Source organism: Peromyscus eremicus, chromosome X, assembly GCF_949786415.1.
Source record: "Peromyscus eremicus chromosome X, PerEre_H2_v1, whole genome shotgun sequence".
In the NCBI taxonomy this organism is placed as follows: Eukaryota; Metazoa; Chordata; class Mammalia; order Rodentia; family Cricetidae; genus Peromyscus; species Peromyscus eremicus.
Genome location: NC_081439.1, coordinates 68,600,249 through 68,622,297, shown reverse-complemented (window position 1 = coordinate 68,622,297; position 22,049 = coordinate 68,600,249).

Genomic DNA, 22,049 nt, shown 5'->3' with positions numbered 1-22,049 from the left:
AACTAGGTATCCATAATCTCTATTGTATATCCAGAAACTATAGAAACTACTATTTTTAAAAATAAAACAAACCCCTTCTAATTAGAGCATTAACACGATAACTAGGATATCATGAAAGACATTAGTGTTTATATCAACTATCTGTAGTACTTGAAATAATATATTTTATCAAAAGCTATGGTAATTAACTTGTTCAGTCCCCACAAACAGACAACTTATACTGTATGAAGATAGGAAGTGATACAGAAAAGCACACCAGATTCATGCTTATGGAAAAACAGGAAAGATATGATAGTAAATTATTTCACACTTTTTAGACATAATAATATTTAAGTGTGAAGTATTTATGAAAAACTAATATTATATGGTTACTGACTCAAAGATAAATACATGTGGGGATGTTTTGTTACAGATCTTTTTTTTCCCTGGACTCATTCACTGTCCACAGAAAAACACAGGGAATACTTTGAGAAATAAACTTGAAAACTATCTGGCACTTGTAAGTATCAGAAGACTTCAAGAGACTAGCTTTGATATTGCAACAATCTTAAAGCCTATGCATACTACCTATATATAATGACATTTCAAATAATGTTAGATTGATATTATTGGTATCTAAACACACTGCTTCATATATTCAAACTAAAATTCATTATTTCACTTAACATGAAAAGGCATATGGAGAAAGGATTTAGGTATGCTTTCAAACAGTTTTTTAGATAATATGGATAAATATCTAATTATAAATTTCCTTTTGGTGTAAGTGAAATTATTTCAGTTTTAAGTGAAGAGATTTGGGTAGTTTAAAATATATATTTTTTATTTACCTCCAGGGGAAAGATTTTATAGCTCTTTGTAAGAGAACTATCATAAATAGCAATGAGTGACTTAACAAAACAAACATTTTTCAAATGCATACATTTCTAATGATTAAGTCACATGGTTATTATTTCCTGGTATTTTTATTCACCATAACCTGACATGATTGGATATAATGACTAAAGAATACCACATTATATATAATATAACTAGTCATTCCAATACATAAGAATTATTAATTAGAAGTTCCCTGCTTTTGAAAACTGGAGAATCCATACTTTTATGCCTATCACTTTCATCATATTTTATATTTCCATGTGCTCATCTGCCACAGACACAGGTAAAAAAGATGTAACCAATAAAGGATAGCCTTGTGGCCTTCTCTATAAGTTAGATAATATGAGTCAAGTGCTCCATGAATAACTGCTGTTGAAGATTTTGTGTTATCTTTTTGATTCAATAGAATCTTTCTTTTCCTACCACTTTTAATGATTGTTCAATAACTTTTTATTCCCAGCATGGAGCATATGTTAAACTATAAATGAAAGTTGCTCCCAAATTATAGTGCAAGTGGAATTAAAAGTATAAAGTTCATGAAGTCATGAAGCCATCAAAGTGTACACATTGAATGGGGGAAAAACGCAATTGTTCATTAAACATAGCAACAATTAAATGAATAATTCTTAACTAATTTTCTATCACACTATGGCCAATATTCACATCAACATACTAAAACAGATGTCTGCCTTAATAGATCATGAATGTTTAATTACTCATTACTTATTTATGCTAATTAGAAACATTAGAGTAAAAGATAAGAAAACACATGAGTTCAAACCTTATCGCTGTCAACTTCCAATTCTCCCTCTGAACATCTACATCTTAAGGTATTAAAAGAACATGTAACCTCATTTTGAGACTCAGTATATGAAATTAATATAGTCAGTGAAATGATATTTATATGCAACACATTATCATAAAATATAATGTAAAGAATTTTCAGGAAATTGAAATAACTTAATCTAGGGTCTTAGTTTTTCATACTTAGGGAGTTTCCTTTACGTGGGTCAAAATTTATAATAGGATGAATATTAGTTCTTCAATGAATTAAAGAAGAGCCAAATAGTAGATTAAAACTCCTTTATACCAGTGTGGGGGCAAAGATTAAGTGCTCAGATAACTCTGTTTAATGAGTGTCTATAATTTCTAGTAGATACCATCCATTCAGAAAACTGTAATTTAACATGTACACAATTTCATTGATTTGCAGGAGACATAAAAAAAAAAACATAATTACATGATTCATTCATTATAGAGTTTCAGTCTTGTAATAAATGAAAACATTATGAAAATAATAACATAATAGATATAAAATTATATTTGTCAAATATTATAAAAGTGAAGCACACTGTGCATTAGAAATCCATAGTATGAGGCTATCTACATGAGATGATTAAGGAAGATTATTAGCAAGAAACTATTTGAACAAAATATGGTGGATAATTATTAAACAAAAGGGAAGAATATATGTTTTTGGCTAAAGGAACAACATGTACAAGGAAAAGGCAAACTGATACTTTTTTTCAAAGTCTATCTGTATTAAGAACTTATACAAATTATAAAATATTACAGATTAATAAGTGGAAGTATAGTGTCAAATTTTTGATTCTCAAATACCAAATAGATGATGTTTGTAGAATTGTAAAATAGACAATGAAAGTGTGAGAAGTCTTTAGGAGTTGTATGAAAGATATAAAGACTATACTAGTTTGGACCAATATGTTTTCAGTCAGAAGTTAAGAACAGGGAAGCCTTAATATTACCACAAAAAAAAAATGGTATCAAAATAGCCTAAGGAGGTAAGGAGTGGAATGGTGGTATAAATGACAGAACTTGTTTAACACAGTGATATCACTGTCATTCTCATGGATTACAAACATTTTTACGGTTTGGTTTTGCTTATGCTGAGTTTTAGTAATTCTTCTAACATTCAAAGTGAAACTCAAAAATCTTTAGCTGAATACAAAGTAACAAACATATTCTAGAATTATAAATGAGCTAGTCATATGTATAGGATCTGTGAGCATGGGAAATATTACCTAGAATGAAATTATAGAGTGAACATAATACTTGGGAAGAAACTTTAAAAGTTTTGTGTTTATTGGTTGGGTAAGATGACTGTAGTGGTTTGAATAGGAATGACACCCACAAACTTAAGTGTTTGAATGCTTGGCCATAAAAAGTGGCATTATTAGGAGATGTGACCTTGTTAAAGAAAGTGTGTCACCGTGGAGTTCAGCTTTGAAGTCTTGCATGCTCGAACTGCACCCAGTGTGGCACATGCTCCTTCTGCTGCTTATGGATCAAGATGTAGAACTCTCAACAATTTCTCCAGTACCATGTCTGCCTGCACACTGCCATGTCCCACCATGATGATAATAGATTAAATGTCTGAAACTGTAAGTCGGTCCCAGTTAAATGTTTTCCTTGGTAAGAATTGCTGTGGTCAGCAATGACTTAGCAGAAAAAATGACAAAGATTTTTCAGAAGAAATTCATAGCAAGGATTTACCATTCTGGAGTCTACCAGAAGAGTGGTTTTAAGTAGAATTTTGTGAACTATATTAAATATCAACAATAGTCAAATAAGCTAGAGACTGAGTGGATAGATAATACTGGCATTCACATGAAAAAGAACAATAAAAAATGATCAAATGATCAAATGATACAAATAGAAACATAATTGTGATATATCTAATAAGCAGTGATGTGCTATCCATATAGCACTTTCATATGGAAAAGTTCAGTCATTAAGAATGTAGATAGAAATTAAATGTACAAAAAGACAAAAGATATTTACAAAAATTAAAAATGTCATCTAGAAAACAAGTATTTTCATAAGACTAGAGGATGCAAAGCATAAAAGCAGCCATAGAAGTTTAGGTTGAAGAGAGTAGGAGGGCTTATTGTAGACATCTTGAATGAAAGGTTTGGGTGTTTAATTTTAAGCTGATAGATGCTGAAGAACCATTTAGGTTTCTGGAACAGAAGAATCATGCTTTTGGGAAAAAAATAATCAAGTAGTAGAGAAACTAGTTACAAACTATTGTTCTGACTCAAGGGAGATATATTGACTGTCTCAATAAAGATAGTAAAAATAAAAATGGAGAAGAAAGGATTGGCACAAAGGTACTTGCAAGGGAGAAAGAACAAGATCTTATTTTTCTTACATATCAGTAACGCTGAAAAATTATAACAGGTATTAGGAAATCATTAGTAACAAAGTAAGAACAATATAATTTTAAGAGCGCTTGTGTGTGGTCATCCCTATGCATGAACTGAGAACTCTTTTGTACTTTGTTTCTTTCCTGGTTCAAATTGCTAACCTGCTTTTCAAGCAATTTTCCACTTGGGTTGACTCAGGCCTGAAGTGGTCATTTTGCCCTGACCCCATTACATTGCTTTCTAATTCTCACATCTTCCCTTGACCCTTACCTTTAATGAGAAAATCCTCTTGCCATATTGCCTGCGTCAGCTACAATTAGTCACTGTCATGACTATGCTTTATTGCAATCCTGATATGCATGGCTCTTCTTCAAAGAAAAATGTGGGCTCAAGCTACTATATGTCAAACTAAAGGAAGATAAGATGAAAAACTGCAATTATGAAATTCCTTTTAAATTTTCCTTCAAAGAAATAATCTTTATTTTAGGGATCCAAGGGGGAATAGTACAGTATTGATGGACATAGAAAATTCCAATAAGTAAGACTTTCACAGAAATTGGTGTTATTATAAATTAGCAGAGCCTTTGTTTTGTATTAGAATTGAAAAATCCTCATCAATTCCATTTGACTCCAAAGGCTTGGCTGAACCTCAGCAGTCTCTACACAATTTATTTAGAAAGTTAAATGAAAATTCTTATCAATCTCAAACCTAGAATTTTTAAGGATGACTACATATCTTTTCCAAACGAATTTGGCATGTAACCAGTGTGCCATAAAAGCTGTGCTTTAATCTGTCCAACTATTTTCTTTTATGGCAGTTGACTACAGAACTTGTTTCCTATAACTAGTTATTTTTAAAAAAATGTTTAAAAAGCTTATTTTCTCCATTGGTTAATTGCATAATTTGATCATAATATCAAGGTAAATGAATAAAAATTGGGTATGTGTATTATACAAAGATTTCTGAGAGACATTGAGGAAAAAGGTGTAATGAAAAATGGCCACAGCTAGTTTCAGGGTCATATATATCTATAAATGGCACTAACACAATGGAAACTGCTAATTACCATAAAATTACTATAAATTAAAGACAGAAAGAAACCTATAGAGGCAGATAATAGTGATGGCTTCCACAATCCAGTTCCTATGTGAATTTGAAAATTTTGGGTATACCTCTTAGGACATATGAGTGAATTAATTCTACCTAATTTTATATTTTATTTGTATCTTTTCAATGTCTTATTAGATGGCTCAGTGGTAAGTAAAAGCAAACCAAAATAAAAGTAGCTGTGTCATTATTCTTTCTGTTCTTCAGAGCTAAACCAATATTTTAAATGGGCTAACTTGATTCAAGCATTAGCTTTTATTGTTGGTTCAAGTCAGCAAAGAACGTAAAAGGAATGGCTGATTGATTTCAAAAGCTTCTGCAGAACACGCTTTTGTCATATAAAAGCACTTAAAATGAAACATCTAATAACAGAAAATATGAAAGTATTAAAGCAAGTCCACAAATTCTTTGCTTCTCTTTCCACTGAAAGGTAGGGTTTATGATAAGTCATTTAAAATTTCATAGAAGCCAGTTCAACTTCTACCTTACTTTTAGTCTCATATTTGGAATTCTAACCTATCATATAAGTGCTGCAAGCCGCAAAAATATATGAAGTAGGAATTCAGCTGATTATGACAAAGCTATACCTGGAGGAGTTAAGAACTCTTCCAGAGGATGAGGCCAATGCTCAAGGAGTTTTGGTGATACTGACTTTTGATTATTAACCATTTCCTACTATATATTATAGACTTTCATCATCCATTGAGCACAATTTCCCTTATACAATTAAAGTATTTGTATAATTTTCTCCAACTGTTCTACAACAGACACAGTCAAAATCCTGAATTTCATGCTTTTCTGTAATTATCATCATTAGCAGTATCTGACCAGGACCATCCCCAGACAGAGAAAAGTACCTTATCTGAGATACCTCATAGATTCTCTAAGAACAGACTTAAGCATCCAGACTATCTTTTTGAGAAGGCCTGGCGGATGTGCTAATTAAGCTTAACTTTCTCCTTTTCCAAATCTTATCTCTAGTTTTAGATCTCCTTTTAACAATTATCAGGTGCATCTAGCTTGACAGAAGTTGCCTAGCAACCGAGCACACTTCCCCCATCCTGCTAGAAAATGGCAGATATCTTGGACAGATAAGGAGCCACAGGAAAAAAGAAGGCAGTTTTGTTTTCACCTATTACCTAGTGACTTATAGGTTCTATAGGTTCTTAACATTTCAACTAAACACTTCTAAGAATATAGTTTGAGCCCATAAAGCCCCTTTGCTTAGATATTAACCAAATTTGGCCCTATTGCTTGATAACCTTGCCTTAGCCAGAGCATTGCTATTGCATGGATACAAAACTATAAACCTCAGAGACTAGAAGGACAATATTTACTGGAAAACTAGATGGAGAACTGGAAGGACAAGATGGAAGATGTGGAAGAGCCAGATGGGGAAGAACTAGGTGGGTAAGAACAAGATGAGAAAGACCAAGATGGGGCCAAACCAAGATGAAGGAATTAAGATAGCATTTAGATGGTACAGCAGATAAATGTAGAGAGAATTCCAGCAAGAAAGGAGCTGGGCATGAGAGCAGAATAGAAGCTGTGTAGAGGGAGAACTGACTCAAAAGAATAAAGTGAATAGACTAAAGAATTTCATGTACATAGATTTATTAGAGAATCACTCAGATTAATCTACCACCAGTACCCTCCCTTCTGGAACTCTGGGTGAAGGCTATTGAGGGACTGGACCCCAATAGCCTTTGATATGTAAGAAGTCTCCCTGCCTCACAGCCTCTAGACTGTGAGGACACACAATAAAGAGGTATATGTAAGGGCTCTAGTCAACAATTTAAGCCTAGGTTCCAACTAACAGTCAGCGTAGACTGCTAACAACACAAGTCAGCTGCCTTGAAAATCTAGTGGAATCAGATTATGGCAAGTACAATTCCAACTTGACATCTGTATCAAATTCAGGATAACTACCTCATGAAAATGGTCTATCCAATCACTTTCAAATTTTTTATATGCAAAGTTGTGAAAAGAATAAAATGTTTGGTATAAGCAGCATATTATTTGCCACCATTTGTTATGTAGCAATAACAATCAAAAAACAAGCTAAGTAAAAAGATAGAGTGCATGTTTCTCTTCCACTGCGGCACTTCTCAGGTCATGTGAGTAGTATAAAAGACATTTTTATTTCCCTTTCCACTATTGGCTCAAGAAGTATGTATTTAGAAGATGGGTTCATATCTCAACCAAAATTTTCTCCTAGGCCATGGGACTCAAACTCTTAAACTGATTGGGTTACAAAATTGTTACATCCTTAGCTAATCAAAACATGTTATGCTAATGATGGGCTATAATATGCTTACTGGTATATTTGAGAAATATGAAGAAAATATTAGATGAACCCTTTCTCAAGGAGTGTGATATTTTCTTTTCAATGATGTAACACAAGTAAATTTCCATAAACACAATTTAATAACCACATGCTTACCTTTGCAACTGACCTCATGGTACCTTATTCATTCTACTCCAGTAAAACGATCCTTTTGCTGTTCCTCACATATATCAAGATTATAAAATTGGCTTTTAATTTTAGTCTAAAATCCCAAAGTACATCAAATGAGCTCTGTTCTGTAAATTGCTCTGTCACTTGCAAGAACTTCACTTTCATCACTGACATAATTAATATATTGTTTGTTTGCTTGTGTGTCTCTCCATAGTAGAATATTATTTTAAGGCATGTTACTTTTGTTTATGTTGCATTTGTTTAGCTCTGTGAAGCTGTGTGGCTGTGCCTGTGTAAAACACCTGATGGTATAATAAAGAACTGAACGGCCAATAGCAAGGCAGGAGAGAGAGATAGGCAGGGCTGGCAGGCAGAGAGAATATATAGAAGAAGAAATCTGGGAGGAGGAGAATGAGGAGGATGAGGAAAAGAGATGGAAGAGTGAAGAAAGAAGTAGCCAGAGGAGGAGGACTCCAGGGTCCAGCCACTCAGCTATACAGCAAGCAAAGGAGTAAGAGTAAGATTTACAGAAGTAAGAGAACAAGAAAAGACCAGAGGCAAAAGGCAGATGGGATCATTTAAAGTTAAGGATAGCTGGCTAGAAGCTAAGGCCAAGCATTTGTAATTAAGAATAAGCCTGTGTGAGTGATTTACTTGGGAGCTGGGTGGTGGGACCCCCAAAAGAGCCAAAGAGCAAAAACACGAATAACATCTATCTTTACTAAAGTATTTTTGCCAATGAAAAATTTCATCCAATTTGCCAAAAAAAATTCCAATTTCTTTTTTTTTTTACTTTACAATAGTCATTCTTGAAGTAAAACAAGACAGATACTATATTAACAGACTTGACATTCTACTAAAGGCTATGCACAACTACTTAAAAACAATGATGGATACCAAGGAGCTATAATATGATAAATAGGGATGAGAGGTTTTGACATCAGGTAGCTTGAAAGACATCTCAAGGGATGGCATTTAAGCAATGATGAGAAATGATAAGTCATCCATGCTAGGATTTGAGAGAAGAGCATTCTAGGTGGAAGAAATAAGACTTTTTTTTTCAAGATACAATGTTCTTGTCACTTTTGATTCATAGCCAAACACAAAGCAAAAACAAAAACCTAATGTTATGATTGTAATGCACATGAGGATGAGATTGAATTGAAGAGTGAGGGGTGAGATTAAATAAGTTAGTATAGAAATTTGAAATTTCTTCTAAATAATTTTAGAGGCCATTAGAATGTTTTTGTTTGAGGATGGAATCAGTATTACCTGTTTGGGAATTCTGAGAACTACAATATTGTAGCAACATATATAACAATGACAAGATATGCTCACTGATGGTGGTATGAACATCATGGGAGTAATTGATCACTTTTTGATTAGACTTAAGTCATGCTTCACAAATGAAACCCGTACTTGGCAAAATTATCAGGTCCATGAACATGTAAAAGGCATGTCATTGGCTCTAGGGAAGAACAATGCTATTATGCTGCCTGGTGGACATAGAATTAAACTGATTCCTAAATTTTTCATTATATCCAAAGATTAATGCATATTTCAACACTCATCAAGGAAACTTCTATATTCAGTAGATGGCAATTATCACAGATACCTACAACTTGTCATGATGTAGAGTAAGAGACTGCAGAATACTTACTTCTAAATAGGACACATGCATTATACCCTGTCCATCCAAGGCTGATGTGAAGAATCACTGTAGAATGAGACCACAGGAAGAAGAATGTAAGAGCCAGAGGCAGTAGATGACTACTAGGAAATAGTATCTTCCACACATAGTAGGGCAGCTGCACATATGAATTCACAGTGGTTATGACAGCATACATAACACTTGTGCAAACTCAAATCAGACAAAATCCCAACATGGAGAGTTGAGGTAGGAATAGTCTGACCGCTATCTGAGAAGGTATTGCCAATTGACAGCTATTGAGAGTCAGTTTTCTTTATGAGTGTAGTCCAGGAAAAATGGATGGTGCTCCAGTGTAAGGTCACACATTCAGGAGTATACGCATAGCACAAAAAGGACTTGAAGCCTTTAAAAACAAAAAGAAGATATAATGCTGTATCGTCTAGGAAAGGGGAACAGAAATGAACTTGGTAGGAGATGATGAGCAGATAATCGTGCTCAAAACACATTATAAAAATTCTCAAAGAACTAATAAATCAACAAGTAAAAGGTAAAAAGAGACACTGTGATGGCCTTAGGACTCATATTTCAATCACATTTCAGCTCTTTACTATCTATACCCAGTCACCCTCTCACATGAGATTTTGAAATTTTTATTGCTCCACAATTGGAATATATAATTACTTAGGATAAATGTTGTTTATAGATGCAGGAAAAAAAGTAATTTAGCTACTATTCATGCCTTTTTACCTTCTTGTCCTTTCTGCCATGTGAGGAAGTAGTGTTTACCCCAATTGTAGAAGTCAATAACAATGTACCCTCTTATAAATTGGTGGTTTAAATAAAAATGGCCCCCATAGCTATGCAGGGTCCCTTGGCTCAGCATGGGAGGAGGGGACTGGACCTACCTGGACTGAGTCCACCAGGTTGATCTCAGTCTGTGGGGAAGGCTTTGCCCTGGAGGAGATTGGAATGGGGGGCGCGCTGGGGGGAAGGTGAGGGGGGCGGGAGGGGGGAGAACAAGGGAATCTGTGGCTGATATGTAGAACTGAATTGTATTGCAAAATAAAAATTAAAAAAAAAAAAAAAAAAAAAAAAAAAAGAAAACTAGCTGTGGAATAAACTGATATGTCAATTAAAAAAAAAAAAAATGGCCCCCATAGGATCATACACTGGGGCACTATTTGAAAGGATTAGGAAGTGTGGCTTTGTTGGAGTAGGCATGGACTTGTTAGAAGAAACATAGGGCTGAACTTTGAGGTGTTGAAAGCCCCAGTCAGGCCCAGTGGCCTTTCACTTTCCTACTGCATGCAGATCTGGAGGTAGAACTCTAAGCTACTTCTCCAGCACCATGTTTGCTTGTGTGTTGTCATGGTTCCCACCAAGATGAAAATGCACTAAACTTCTGAAATCTTAAGCAAGCCCTAATTAAATGCTTTCTTTTATAAGAGTTGTCGTTGTCATGTTGTCTTTTCACAGAAGTAGAACCCTGACTAAGCCTGAAACAGTGGCTCCCATCCCCAACCCTACTGATGCTTTGGTCTTTCTTTCTCATCCTTCAGAACAGTGAAAAAAATAAACCTCTGTTGTTGATACATCACATGGAAAATATTTTGTTTTAGCAGAGCAGAATAAATTAGGTACAATATAAATTGAGTAAATTAAGGCAGGATCCTCTAATACTCAATTTGAACTGGAAGCAGTAATTCAAACTTGTTCAAATGATATCACGATATCAACTCATGGATTCTGAAATATCAAGGGAAACATGTTAACACTGGAGAAAACAGTCACTCATTACCTTAATAATGTTATAAAATTTACATCACTAAAGGAGATAAAATGCAATGTATGTGGTTCCGGTAAGAACACATTAAGAATATATGACTATTATATCCTTGCTGAAAACAACTGAATGAAATCTAAGAGTCTTCTCCCAACACCCTCCCCGTGTGTGTGTGTGTGTGTGTGTGTGTGTGTGTGTGTGTGTGTGCATGTGCATGTTGTTCTGTTCCTGTGAGTTCAGAACACATGTCCCATAGTGTATATGTGAAGTCAAAGGGCAACTGTAGCTGTCATTTCTCACCTTCCACTTTGGTTGAGAGAAGATCTCTTATTTTACAGGTATATTCATTAAGCTAGCTGGCCTGTGAGATTCCAGGGTTCCTACTGTCTCCACCTATCATCCATCTATGGGAGTCCTGGGATAACAGATATGCACTACCATGACTAGCTTTACATCAGTTCTGAAGATCTGAATTCCATTATTCATTTTCTTTCATTGAAAGTGTTTCGCTCACTGAGCCATCTCCTCACCTCCCTAAGAGTGTTTTTATGTTTTGTGTTGATGAGATCTTTGGGATAGAGTCACTATTTGACTTATTACCATGCCAAAATTAACTCATGAGGCTGTATTTGTATGAATATATTTAGAAAAAGATGTTAGTGAAAATAAACTACAAGTTATTACAGGAAATATATTTGATAAAAATTGATTTATAAATATTACACTTTGCCTGAAGGAGACTACATAAGGAAGAAAACACTTTGAAGGGCTTGATGATTTAGCAAGTATGACATTCATGCCTTCTTGGAGAATCTACAGACACAAATGGTGGAGAAGTTCTCTGGATTGCCTGGGTGTAATATGGTCTATATCCATTGGAAAATATTTCTACTATTTGTTTAAAGATAAATGATAGTACTGGCTGGGCTTGCTGAGGTTATAAGGTCAAGAGTATGCAGGTGCTTCAGAGGCAGGGTGGCAGCAACATGGTAACCTAGTTTGAGGAAGGGTTATGAAGTCACTGAGGGAATACATACTTTTAATATTGAGCTGAATTAGGACACCATTAGATGTCATCATATATATCTTTACGTGGTGTCCAGTAAAAACAACCAAGTAGCTTCTATGCCATTACTGTTCTTTGAAAACTGTCACTGTAAATTGACAAAATAAAATTGTTTTTATTTGTGGGTCCTGAAGTGATGTTACAGAATATGCATACAACATGGAATAATTAAATCTAGCTAGTACGTTTAGTACCTTAAATAATATTTATTTTCCTCAAAAAAAAAAAAACAACAAACCACTACACACCTGAAAATGAAGAGGACACCTTCCTTCTGCAATCTTCTAGTATGCCCTGTTTGTATCATTTAACTTCATATTCACCAGAAAAGAGAAATGCTAAAGGTTTCATCATCTCAGATCAGACATGCTTATCCCTTAATTTTTATTGAAGATTACAATTTGGGTGCCAAAATTCACTAATGGTCAATTATTTCTTATAATCTGGCATATTATTGGCATGCAGCTTGCTTTTAATCTCTTGTCAATCTCTTAAATCATGTCCAGATTACTTGTATTTCCTAAAACACTAGAAATGTTATGTAGTATTCATTATGCTATACTTATGGAATAATGTCATAAATTATATATGTGTTCATTACAAATGCAATGTCTTTAACAAATGTTTGTGATCCACTATGGTTTGAAAGGCAGATTCAAGCCATGGGCAAAGAGAGCTAACTTTTCTGAAGTTGAATTGGAATGAGAGTCAATATATGCCCAGCATCAATTAAATGCATCTACAATAGAACCCCTTCACTTAAGGCTCCAGGGAACATCACAGAAGACAAGGCAGAAAGTTGTAAGAGCTAGGAGAACAGGACAGGACCTCTGCTATGAGATAGCATCTTCTATATATGATTGAGAATCTATACAGAGGAAATATCAACATTATGCCTGTCCAAGCAAGATCTCAAAAATGATCAATTGACATGCCAAAATCTATAGGAACATTTACACAAGGTTTCACCCCTATAAAAAAGTTAGAGGTAATTAATGGCTACTGAGAGAGGCAGAATCAGTCCTCTCCAGGGACAAGCCCACTGATGAGCTAGTCAGTTCCAAGAAGTCAGTCCTAAACAGATAAGAGCTATTAGAAAATGATCTCAGCAGTTTGAATTTGCTCACTTATATTTGAATATGACAATTATAACTAACAAATAAGAGAACTTCTCATGGATTTGAGAAGGAATAGGAGAGACAAAGGAGTAATTAAAGGGAAGAGAGGGAGAATAATAATAATAACAACAATATAAATATAGTACCCATATATAAAGTTATCAATATATATTTTTAAAGATGGTATAGTATTCACTAATAAAACTATATTTTGAACTGGCAGTTCTGTAAAAGGACTCTCCCTCAACAATAATCTCACCAAACCTACTTCTCTAGGAATAACTCCAAGATATATATTAGGACCCAACCAAAGATTGGACTCTGAAATTTTACATTAACAAATCAGGAAAAAATGAACATCAACTAACTCAGTGATACTATTGGAAATATCCTTTGTTTCCCAAATAAATCCAAGATTTCTTACTTGAAAACATTTTTTTTCTTTTTTTTTCTTTTTTTCTTTCTTTTTCTTTTTCTTTTGGACTTCTGAGAATATGTATTATGCAGCTGTTGGATGTCTGTGGAGGCCATTTGAGCAAGGTACAGTTCTATCAATGAGGGTGGGATACTGAAGTCCCAACTCTTGTATGTGGACTTGTCAGTCTCTTTCTGTCCAATTGCACAAGCGTTTACTGTCATTATATCTTCCTGGCATAGTCTTTACTAAAATGTACTAACCTTCTTTGTCTCTTCCGATTAATTCTGGCCTGAAGGCTAGTTGTCAGATAGAGCATCTGCTTTTGCTTCTCACCTATTCTCACTTGCTGGCTTCATCTGGCTTTGCATTCCTTCATTTCCAGTCTGTTTTTCCTAGTGAGGTATGACTCTGGCAGACAACAAAGACTTAGATCTTGTACATATTCAGTTAATCTGTATCTTTTCATTGGATGGTTTTGAGTCTACCAGGTTGATCTCAGTCCGCGGGGGAGGCTTTGCCCTGGAGGAGGTGGGAATGGGGGGTGCACTGGGGAGAAGGTGAGGGGGGCGGGAGAGGGGATATGTAGAACTGAATTGTACTGCAAAATAAAAAAATAAAAAAAGAATATATTCCCAAGAGAAATGACCAGAAAAGAACCCTTCTCACATCACATTATATTTAAAATGATAATAATACAAACAAAACAATATTAAAAATGGGAAGAAGACACTAACTTAAAAAGACTAACTCATCAGAATAATATCACACCTTTCAGCAGAAACTCTAAGTGTGAGCAAATGGAAGGATATATAATCCAAGCCCTGCTCCTAACTGCCAATCAGTATGTCTAATAGAATAGTTTGAAACTGATGGGGTAATAAAGACCTTCCTCAAAAAGCATCAACTTAAACAACCATGATCAATAAGACATCACTGCATAAAATACCCAAGTCAATATTAAACATAGAGGGAGAATGGTGGTCACAAATAGGAGATCTCAAAAATGAATAAACTTCATGAGCAGACACATTAGGAACTAAGAAAAAAAAATACATCCAATTCAGTAAACCAGCAAGCTCTGAAGATGAATATAGAGTTACCAAAATACAAATGAATAAGCAAACAAACAAACAAACAAAACCCAAACCCAACAATATTTGAAGCAACTTGGAAAGAAACAAACAACAAACAGAAATGAGCAATTATTCTCATAATGACTCTGATTTAAATATTTGAAAACATTTTTAACTACAGTTATTTTTATTGGGGGCAGGCGTGAGACATGGATATGCCACAGTGTTGGTTCAAAGGACACTTTGTTGGAACAAATTCTTTTTATCAAGTGGGTTCTAAAGATTAAACTCCAGTCCTCAAGTTCTGAGGCAGGCACCTTACCTACTGAGAAATCAATCCAAGAATTCTTGTAGTTGCCTCTCCATAGTTGCCCTGATTTCTCTTGATTTAACAGATTATTTGGTTATTGTTACATTCAATTGCCTAAAATGTCTCCAAAACATTTCCATTAGATGCCTTTCAGATTGCAACTGTCAGTAAAATCAAATTCTGGGTATTTGTCACCACAAATCATATTAATAATGATGATGATATATCCATAATTTAGAATGAAACAAAGATTTTCTGAGTAAAAGTAGATTCACAGTGTGGTTGGTGGATATTTCTATGTTTTCCCTTGCATCAAATAATGATTTGCAAAGTTGTTAATTTGTTTGTTTCTTTTTATTTTGGCCCCTGGGCTATAAAATCTTGTTTGTGTTATTCTTCAATGTTTAGCCATAAGTGAAGGCCAGCAAATTATAACACTTGTAAACAAAGATTAAGTCTTGCTCAAGTTTGAAATAAAATTTTGCACACAGAGAAAATCTTATCTTTCATATGAAGTGTAAAGAAAGAACCTGGTTATGCACTTGCTAATTATTTTTCTGCTGCAGACATCAGCTTCAGATTAATCTTTAGTGATAACATATGTCTCTATTTACATTTTGATGTCCTCCCATCTGTGTATATAGGTGTGACTGAAAAGGCTAATGTGGGGCCTCCTTTGCACACAGAGTACATATAAAAACAGTTGTTGGATTCATGTCTGCAGTTATTTGTTTTTGCATCTCTATGTAAAGTTCTTCTTTGTCAGAAACCATTACAAAGAAAAGAATATTTGATTTCTTATAGTCACAACTCACATGATTCACTATTTAGTTTATTTCTCAGCTGCAGAATGCCCTACCTTGCTGCTCCAATTTTTTTTGCAGCTGTATGATTATAAAAGGAAAAGAAGAAGAAGAAACAAAATGAAAAACTTATCATTTTGAAGAGTCCTGTGTTGCTAGAGTTTTCCTGCCTGGCCCACGGTCAGGGCAAATCTCTCTCACCCGCCAGTCCCACAGCCACTCAGACCCGATCAAGTAAACACAGAGACTTATATTAGTTACAAACTGTATGGCCGTGGCAGGCTTCTTGCTAACTGTTCTTATATCTTAAATTAATCCATTTCCATTAATCTATACCTCGCCACATGGCTCGTGGCTTACCGGGATCTTCCCATGCGGCTTGTCATGGTGGCGGCTGGCAGTGTCTCTCTCTCTGCCTTCCACTTCCCAGAATTCTTCTCCTTGTCCAGCCTATACTTCCTGCCTAGCCAATGGCCAATCAGTGATTTATTTACTGCCCAATCAGCAACACACTTGACATACAGACCATCCCACAGCACTTCCCCTTTTCTTTTCTTAAAAAGGAAGGTTTTAACCTTTACATATCTCCAAAGTCAGCTTGGTATATTTGGGAATTTGGGCGTAGTTTCTCTTACTACTTCCTGCTGGAGGGGGGCGCTGTATCTTATGGGGATACAAAGAAAATTTTAGAATTATGGAATAGTCCATGAGGGTATGTCATCTGAGCCATGCCTTGAAACCATTCTGGATGTTGGATCATCAGGGCCATGGTGTCATCGGAGACCTTTCAGGGGGTCTTGGCTGGTCAAACCTGATGTATCCATAGCCTCTGGCTTTCTGTGGAAACAAAATCAGAGCCTCCTTTCCAAAGCAACATATCCTTACATCTAAATTTTGAAGTCAAGATATCTTTAAAATATGCATATTGGTTTAACTCAACAGCTTTTACAATCAAATGTTTTTCTGCAGTTAAAAATCCCAAAGACAATACAATCCAGATTCTCTGTGTAATATTCATTTTTACGTGGCTTATTTTTTATACTATCTTTACTGTCTCTTTAATGACTTTATTTTTTAAAACTATGTATTTGTTTCTATAACTGTATATATCACCTTTTTTGTCTCTTTCAAGCCTACGTATCTTTTACACACATTGTAAACTATTACATCTGAATCTGTCTTATTGTGAATCTCTTGCCTTAAACTGCAGCAGCTGTGGCTGCTGGCTCCGCCCACCTCAGCTTCCCAACATGGCTACGTTTACCACCAGCTCTGGGAGCTCTCCTGGGTCTATGCTTTTATCCAAGCAGCGTGTAGTCCAAAAACCTCTTTTTTTGTTTTGTACCTGCAAAGGCTAAATCCACCATGCAGCTTAATGTGCCACTTGCAGAGGCCTCATTCCCGCCATACTGCAGGTTGAGCACGCACGCCAGGAACCCACCAGTAGCTGAAACCAGCAGCTGCTGCTCATTTGAAAGAGACAATTAGGAAGCTGTTTTTAGCTCCGTTTTAGAATCTTTTTTCTCAGTTTTTAGGTGGAAACTCTTGCCACCACGTTGGACGCCATTTGTTGCTAGAGTTTTCCTGCCTGGCCCACGGTCAGCGCAAATCTCTCTCACCCGCCAGTCCCACAGCCACTCAGACCCGATCAAGTAAACACAGAGACTTATATTAGTTACAAACTGTATGGCCGTGGCAGGCTTCTTGCTAACTGTTCTTATATCTTAAATTAATCCATTTCCATTAATCTATACCTAGCCACATGGCTCGTGGCTTACCCGGATCTTCCCATGTGGCTTGTCATGGTGGCGGCTGGCAGTGTCTCTCTCTCTGCCTTCCACTTCCCAGAATTCTTCTCCTTGTCCCGCCTATACTTCCTGCCTAGCCAATGGCCAGTGATTTATTTACTGACCAATCAGCAACACACTTGACATACAGACCATCCCACAGCAGTCCTGGGTGCAAATATCAGTTTTACTATTTTCTGTATGAACTCAGTAAGTACTGAACAACTCTGCTTTTGCTGTCTGCCATATGGTTTAACTGTGCATGAAAAACACCTAACCTGTTGTTGCACACACACCTCCCTTTGTAGGAGCTATCTTTGTGACTTGATTTCCAACCACACTATGACTGAGAATTATAAGAAACCAGGAATGGTGTTTAAAGTAGTATTGATTTATATCTAGTTGGGCACATTTTCCTCTTTAAGACAGAAGATTTATCATGATCTACCAAAAAGTGCTTTCAAATTTCTTTCTGTAGTTCTGATACACATCCTTTCTTCCTGATTTCTAACAACCTTGAAAGAAAGCACTAATGATAACTAGTAACACACAGATAGTAACTCTTATATGTAAAGAAAACTTAAAAATGCTTTACCTATTTTTGCTCATTCAATTTTCTCTATAACTTTATAAAGCAGTTATTGTTTGATTATTTTGATTTTACATGAAGCAAATGGAAGACTCAGAGAAGGAATTAGTGCATAAGAATAGAGCTTGCAAAAAACAAAGCCAGAATTTTCATGTAGAAAATATGAACTTGGAGGCCATCCTAAAAATCAGTTGATTAAAATAAGCAATATTACTTTAGACTTGATAATATCTATAGTATAAATGTTAACCATTTTCTGCATGCATTCAGTAAGAACTAAGTTATAAACCTTTGCAAATGTAAGTTTATAAGAGAAATATAATGTCAGTTCTAATACCAACTTGAGTTTAGAATATACTAATATGAAAATATTGGAATCCACTACTCTTCCATTTTTTGTTCCCTGTTTATGTTTTTGGAAATGAAAATGCAAACAACACCTACCCTCTGCATTCCTTTGAAATATGAGCAGATTGTTTTACTATGTATAATTCAGCATTCACATGTTTCTGTCATATATTTCAATGTTATTTAAATACTTTCACAGATTAAAAAAACATAGGATAAAGGATTTTTTTTTTAGCTTGAGTAAAACTCCTATGGCAATAAGCGTTTTGTGTCTTTAATACCTGCCATGACCCAAAGTAAGCAGGCTTTTCCTATTTATCTTCAAAAGGGGTAGGAGTAGTAAGGTTTCCTGATACCCTAATACAAGAATTTGACTTCAGTGCTTCATGATAAGAAAACCAACACATGAAATGGATTTGTTCCCTAGGGGCCTTCAGAGTGGTTCAGGAGGCCACATTAGGTGGAGGAGCTGTGGGACACAGACTGTTCATCATTTTTCAAAAAGGCATTTCACTTACAGCTTCAGAAGTGTTAATGAAGCATTCACACTTTTACCAAGTGAAAAAGCAATAGAAAAACAGCTCTTTCAATCTGTCTTCAGACATATTCAGCAGTTACACATAAATGGGTCTTATGTGATTTTCACATGGGAATAATATAAAGGATGAAAGACAAAGTAGATGTTCAAAACATAAAAGATACAGACAAAGGGAAAAGAAAGAAGTGAAAACATGCACAAACATTTTTTTTTTAATTTTGTTTTTTATAATCTTGCCTGTGATGCTGTAATAAGAACATCATGGTAGCATAAGTTCCAGAAGATATTCCCTTTGTGGAAGGCTTTTTTCAGCACCCTTGCATAAAAATGAATTCATACAATAAAGAAAACAATTATAGAGCAGGCATTTGTTTCTCTACTGTTGACGGAATTGTATGACTGATTAAGAAAAACCTGTTTTATTTTTTCACACAACATTTAGTAGCACATATAACAAGTATCAAAGACTTTTTATCACAGTTTATGCCTACTGTCTGAATTTATTATAGGTGCTTATGGTGCCTGTAAATTACTCATACAAACTGTTGCTATTGACTAAGAGGCAAGCAGGATAGAACAAGATGTTAAATGGTATACTGTCTCAAAAGAGGTCATTTTAAATCATCATTCTCAGGCATTTTTAAAAATCAGATATTTAGAATGTATTCAAGACAAATAGGACAATTCTTCTGATATATTGTAAAACTGCTTTGTTATTCCTCCACTTAATTTATTTCTATTACCATATTGGACAATTTTGCAGAACTTTTGTTTGCATGTTAAGGGGCTCAGACAAGAAAATGTATGGCTTTCTGTGCCTGGAAAAGAATTAGCAAGCTCATGTTTGTCCATATTTTTCAAATTTTCTTTCCTAATATTTATTACACAAATAAGCTAATCATGGATATTTAAGGAAAAAAGTGAATGACAGTATTGGGCAGAGAGCCATTAGTTACAGAGGTGTGGCTTTCTATAGCCATCTCTAGTAGGGCTGCCTTATTAGGAACTAACATGTTACATTCATTGCATAGCCTTGTAGATGTAACCAACCTTCTTATTAAATAAGAAACACAGAACCAATGCAAAGAAGAAAGCCAAGAGGTCAGAGCTAAGAGCTAAAACCTTACCCTTCCCCCTGCAGTGGTCCTACCTCTCCGAACTCACTACCCCTGTGTTAATGTCTTTATATAGTGTTCCTGTTCTGCCTTCTCATTGGTTGTAAACCCAACCACATGACCGCCTCATCACGGCCTGTCTGTATAGGCCTCCAGGTTTTCCTTGCTTGGTATTGAGATTAAAGGCATGTGTGTCCAATAATGGCTGTATCCCTGAACACACAGAGACTTACCCAGCTCTGCATACCAAATGCTGGGATTACAAGTGTAAGCCACCACTGCCCTGCTTTCCTATGGCTTGCTAATAGCTCTGACCCCTGGGCAACTTTATTTATTAACATACAAATAACATTTTAATACAAATAAAATATCACCATATTTCCCCTTTTCTATTTTAATAAAAAGGAAAAAAGAAAAAGCTTATAACTAACATAAGAAAAACTATATACAAAAGTACAATAACTATATACAATATATACAAGTAATAAATACCTAAACAATGTCTAGTTCATTTGTATTTGACAAATTCAGAGAAAATAATTCCATTATCTATTCTATTGTATCTAATTCACTTTCTATCCTAATTAATTGTCAACTATAACTAACTAATCTTCAACTCCCTCAGAGACCCAAGAAGGAAATAGTATTAGCTAACAAAAAAAATAAAAACAGGAAGTATATGCAAGCAACTTCCAAAAACTTGTGAGTTGACAGAAACAGCCAGCTGCCTGGACAATCATCTGAGGTTTCTCCGCAGTGTTGGGGCATCATCTTCAGCCTATAGGCTTAGCGTATCTGACAGACTCATTTGTGAAGTAGAATGTACACAAGGTCAACAGTTCAACCTCACATTGAGTGAGAGCAGTCTATATACCAGAAATACCTGAATTCCACTAGTTTCATGTCATGATTCAGGATTTTAAATTCTGGAAATTGTTGATGTTTTTTTAATTCAGCTGTCCATTCTTTTTGGCTATGTGTGTATGTGGCTTCATTTCAGCATCCCGTTCTTCTCCACATCCCTCTATTAAATGCCATTCTTCTGTTGAGAAGTGTGAGCTTAATTACTCTTCAAGAATAACTGTTTCAGCTACCTCCCCATTGCACATCAGAAGCCATCGGCCCACTGCCTGTTCAGCTGCCTTCGAAGAAAAGGGCACTGTACCTTTCCCAGATTGCGAAGGCCACTTCAGGGATGGTGCTATATTGTCCTGGCCTCAGAAGATGCCTTTTGATAAAGCCATAACCACACTTGTTTTCACAAGAATCAGTAGTCCTTTGTTTCATGTCCTGTCTGTCCTGTTTGTCAGCAGTTGATTCGAGGATACTTTGTTGTCCAGTGGCTAACTTTTGCTACAATGAAAGTTAACTCCAATTGCAGTTTTTTCAATGCCCATATTTTCTCTAAAGTAGATTGGTACTGTCAGGAGCCGACATGTCTCATAGTCATAACAAAAAAGAAAAATTTTCTAAGTTATTAAAACACTTTAAATGCCATATTCTGTAGATCTCTGAAGGGTTTGAAGATAACCTGTCTATCTAAAATATATCTGCTCAATCTTGAAAACATACCTAATATAACTACAAGTTCTATTATAATGTCTAACTACTAACTTTCATTTCTTTATATCCTAATAGTTGGTAATAACAACATTCAAGGATTAGAAAATTGCATTACATTGTTAAATGAATGGTACAATTAGAAATATACATATAGCATTTTCTAACAATATCAATTTCAATATATATAATTTGTATACAATATAAAACAATTCAATCCAATGTAAAGTATTTACATTTTTTTCTTTCTTTCTTTCTCTTTTTTTTAAAATAAGAACCTT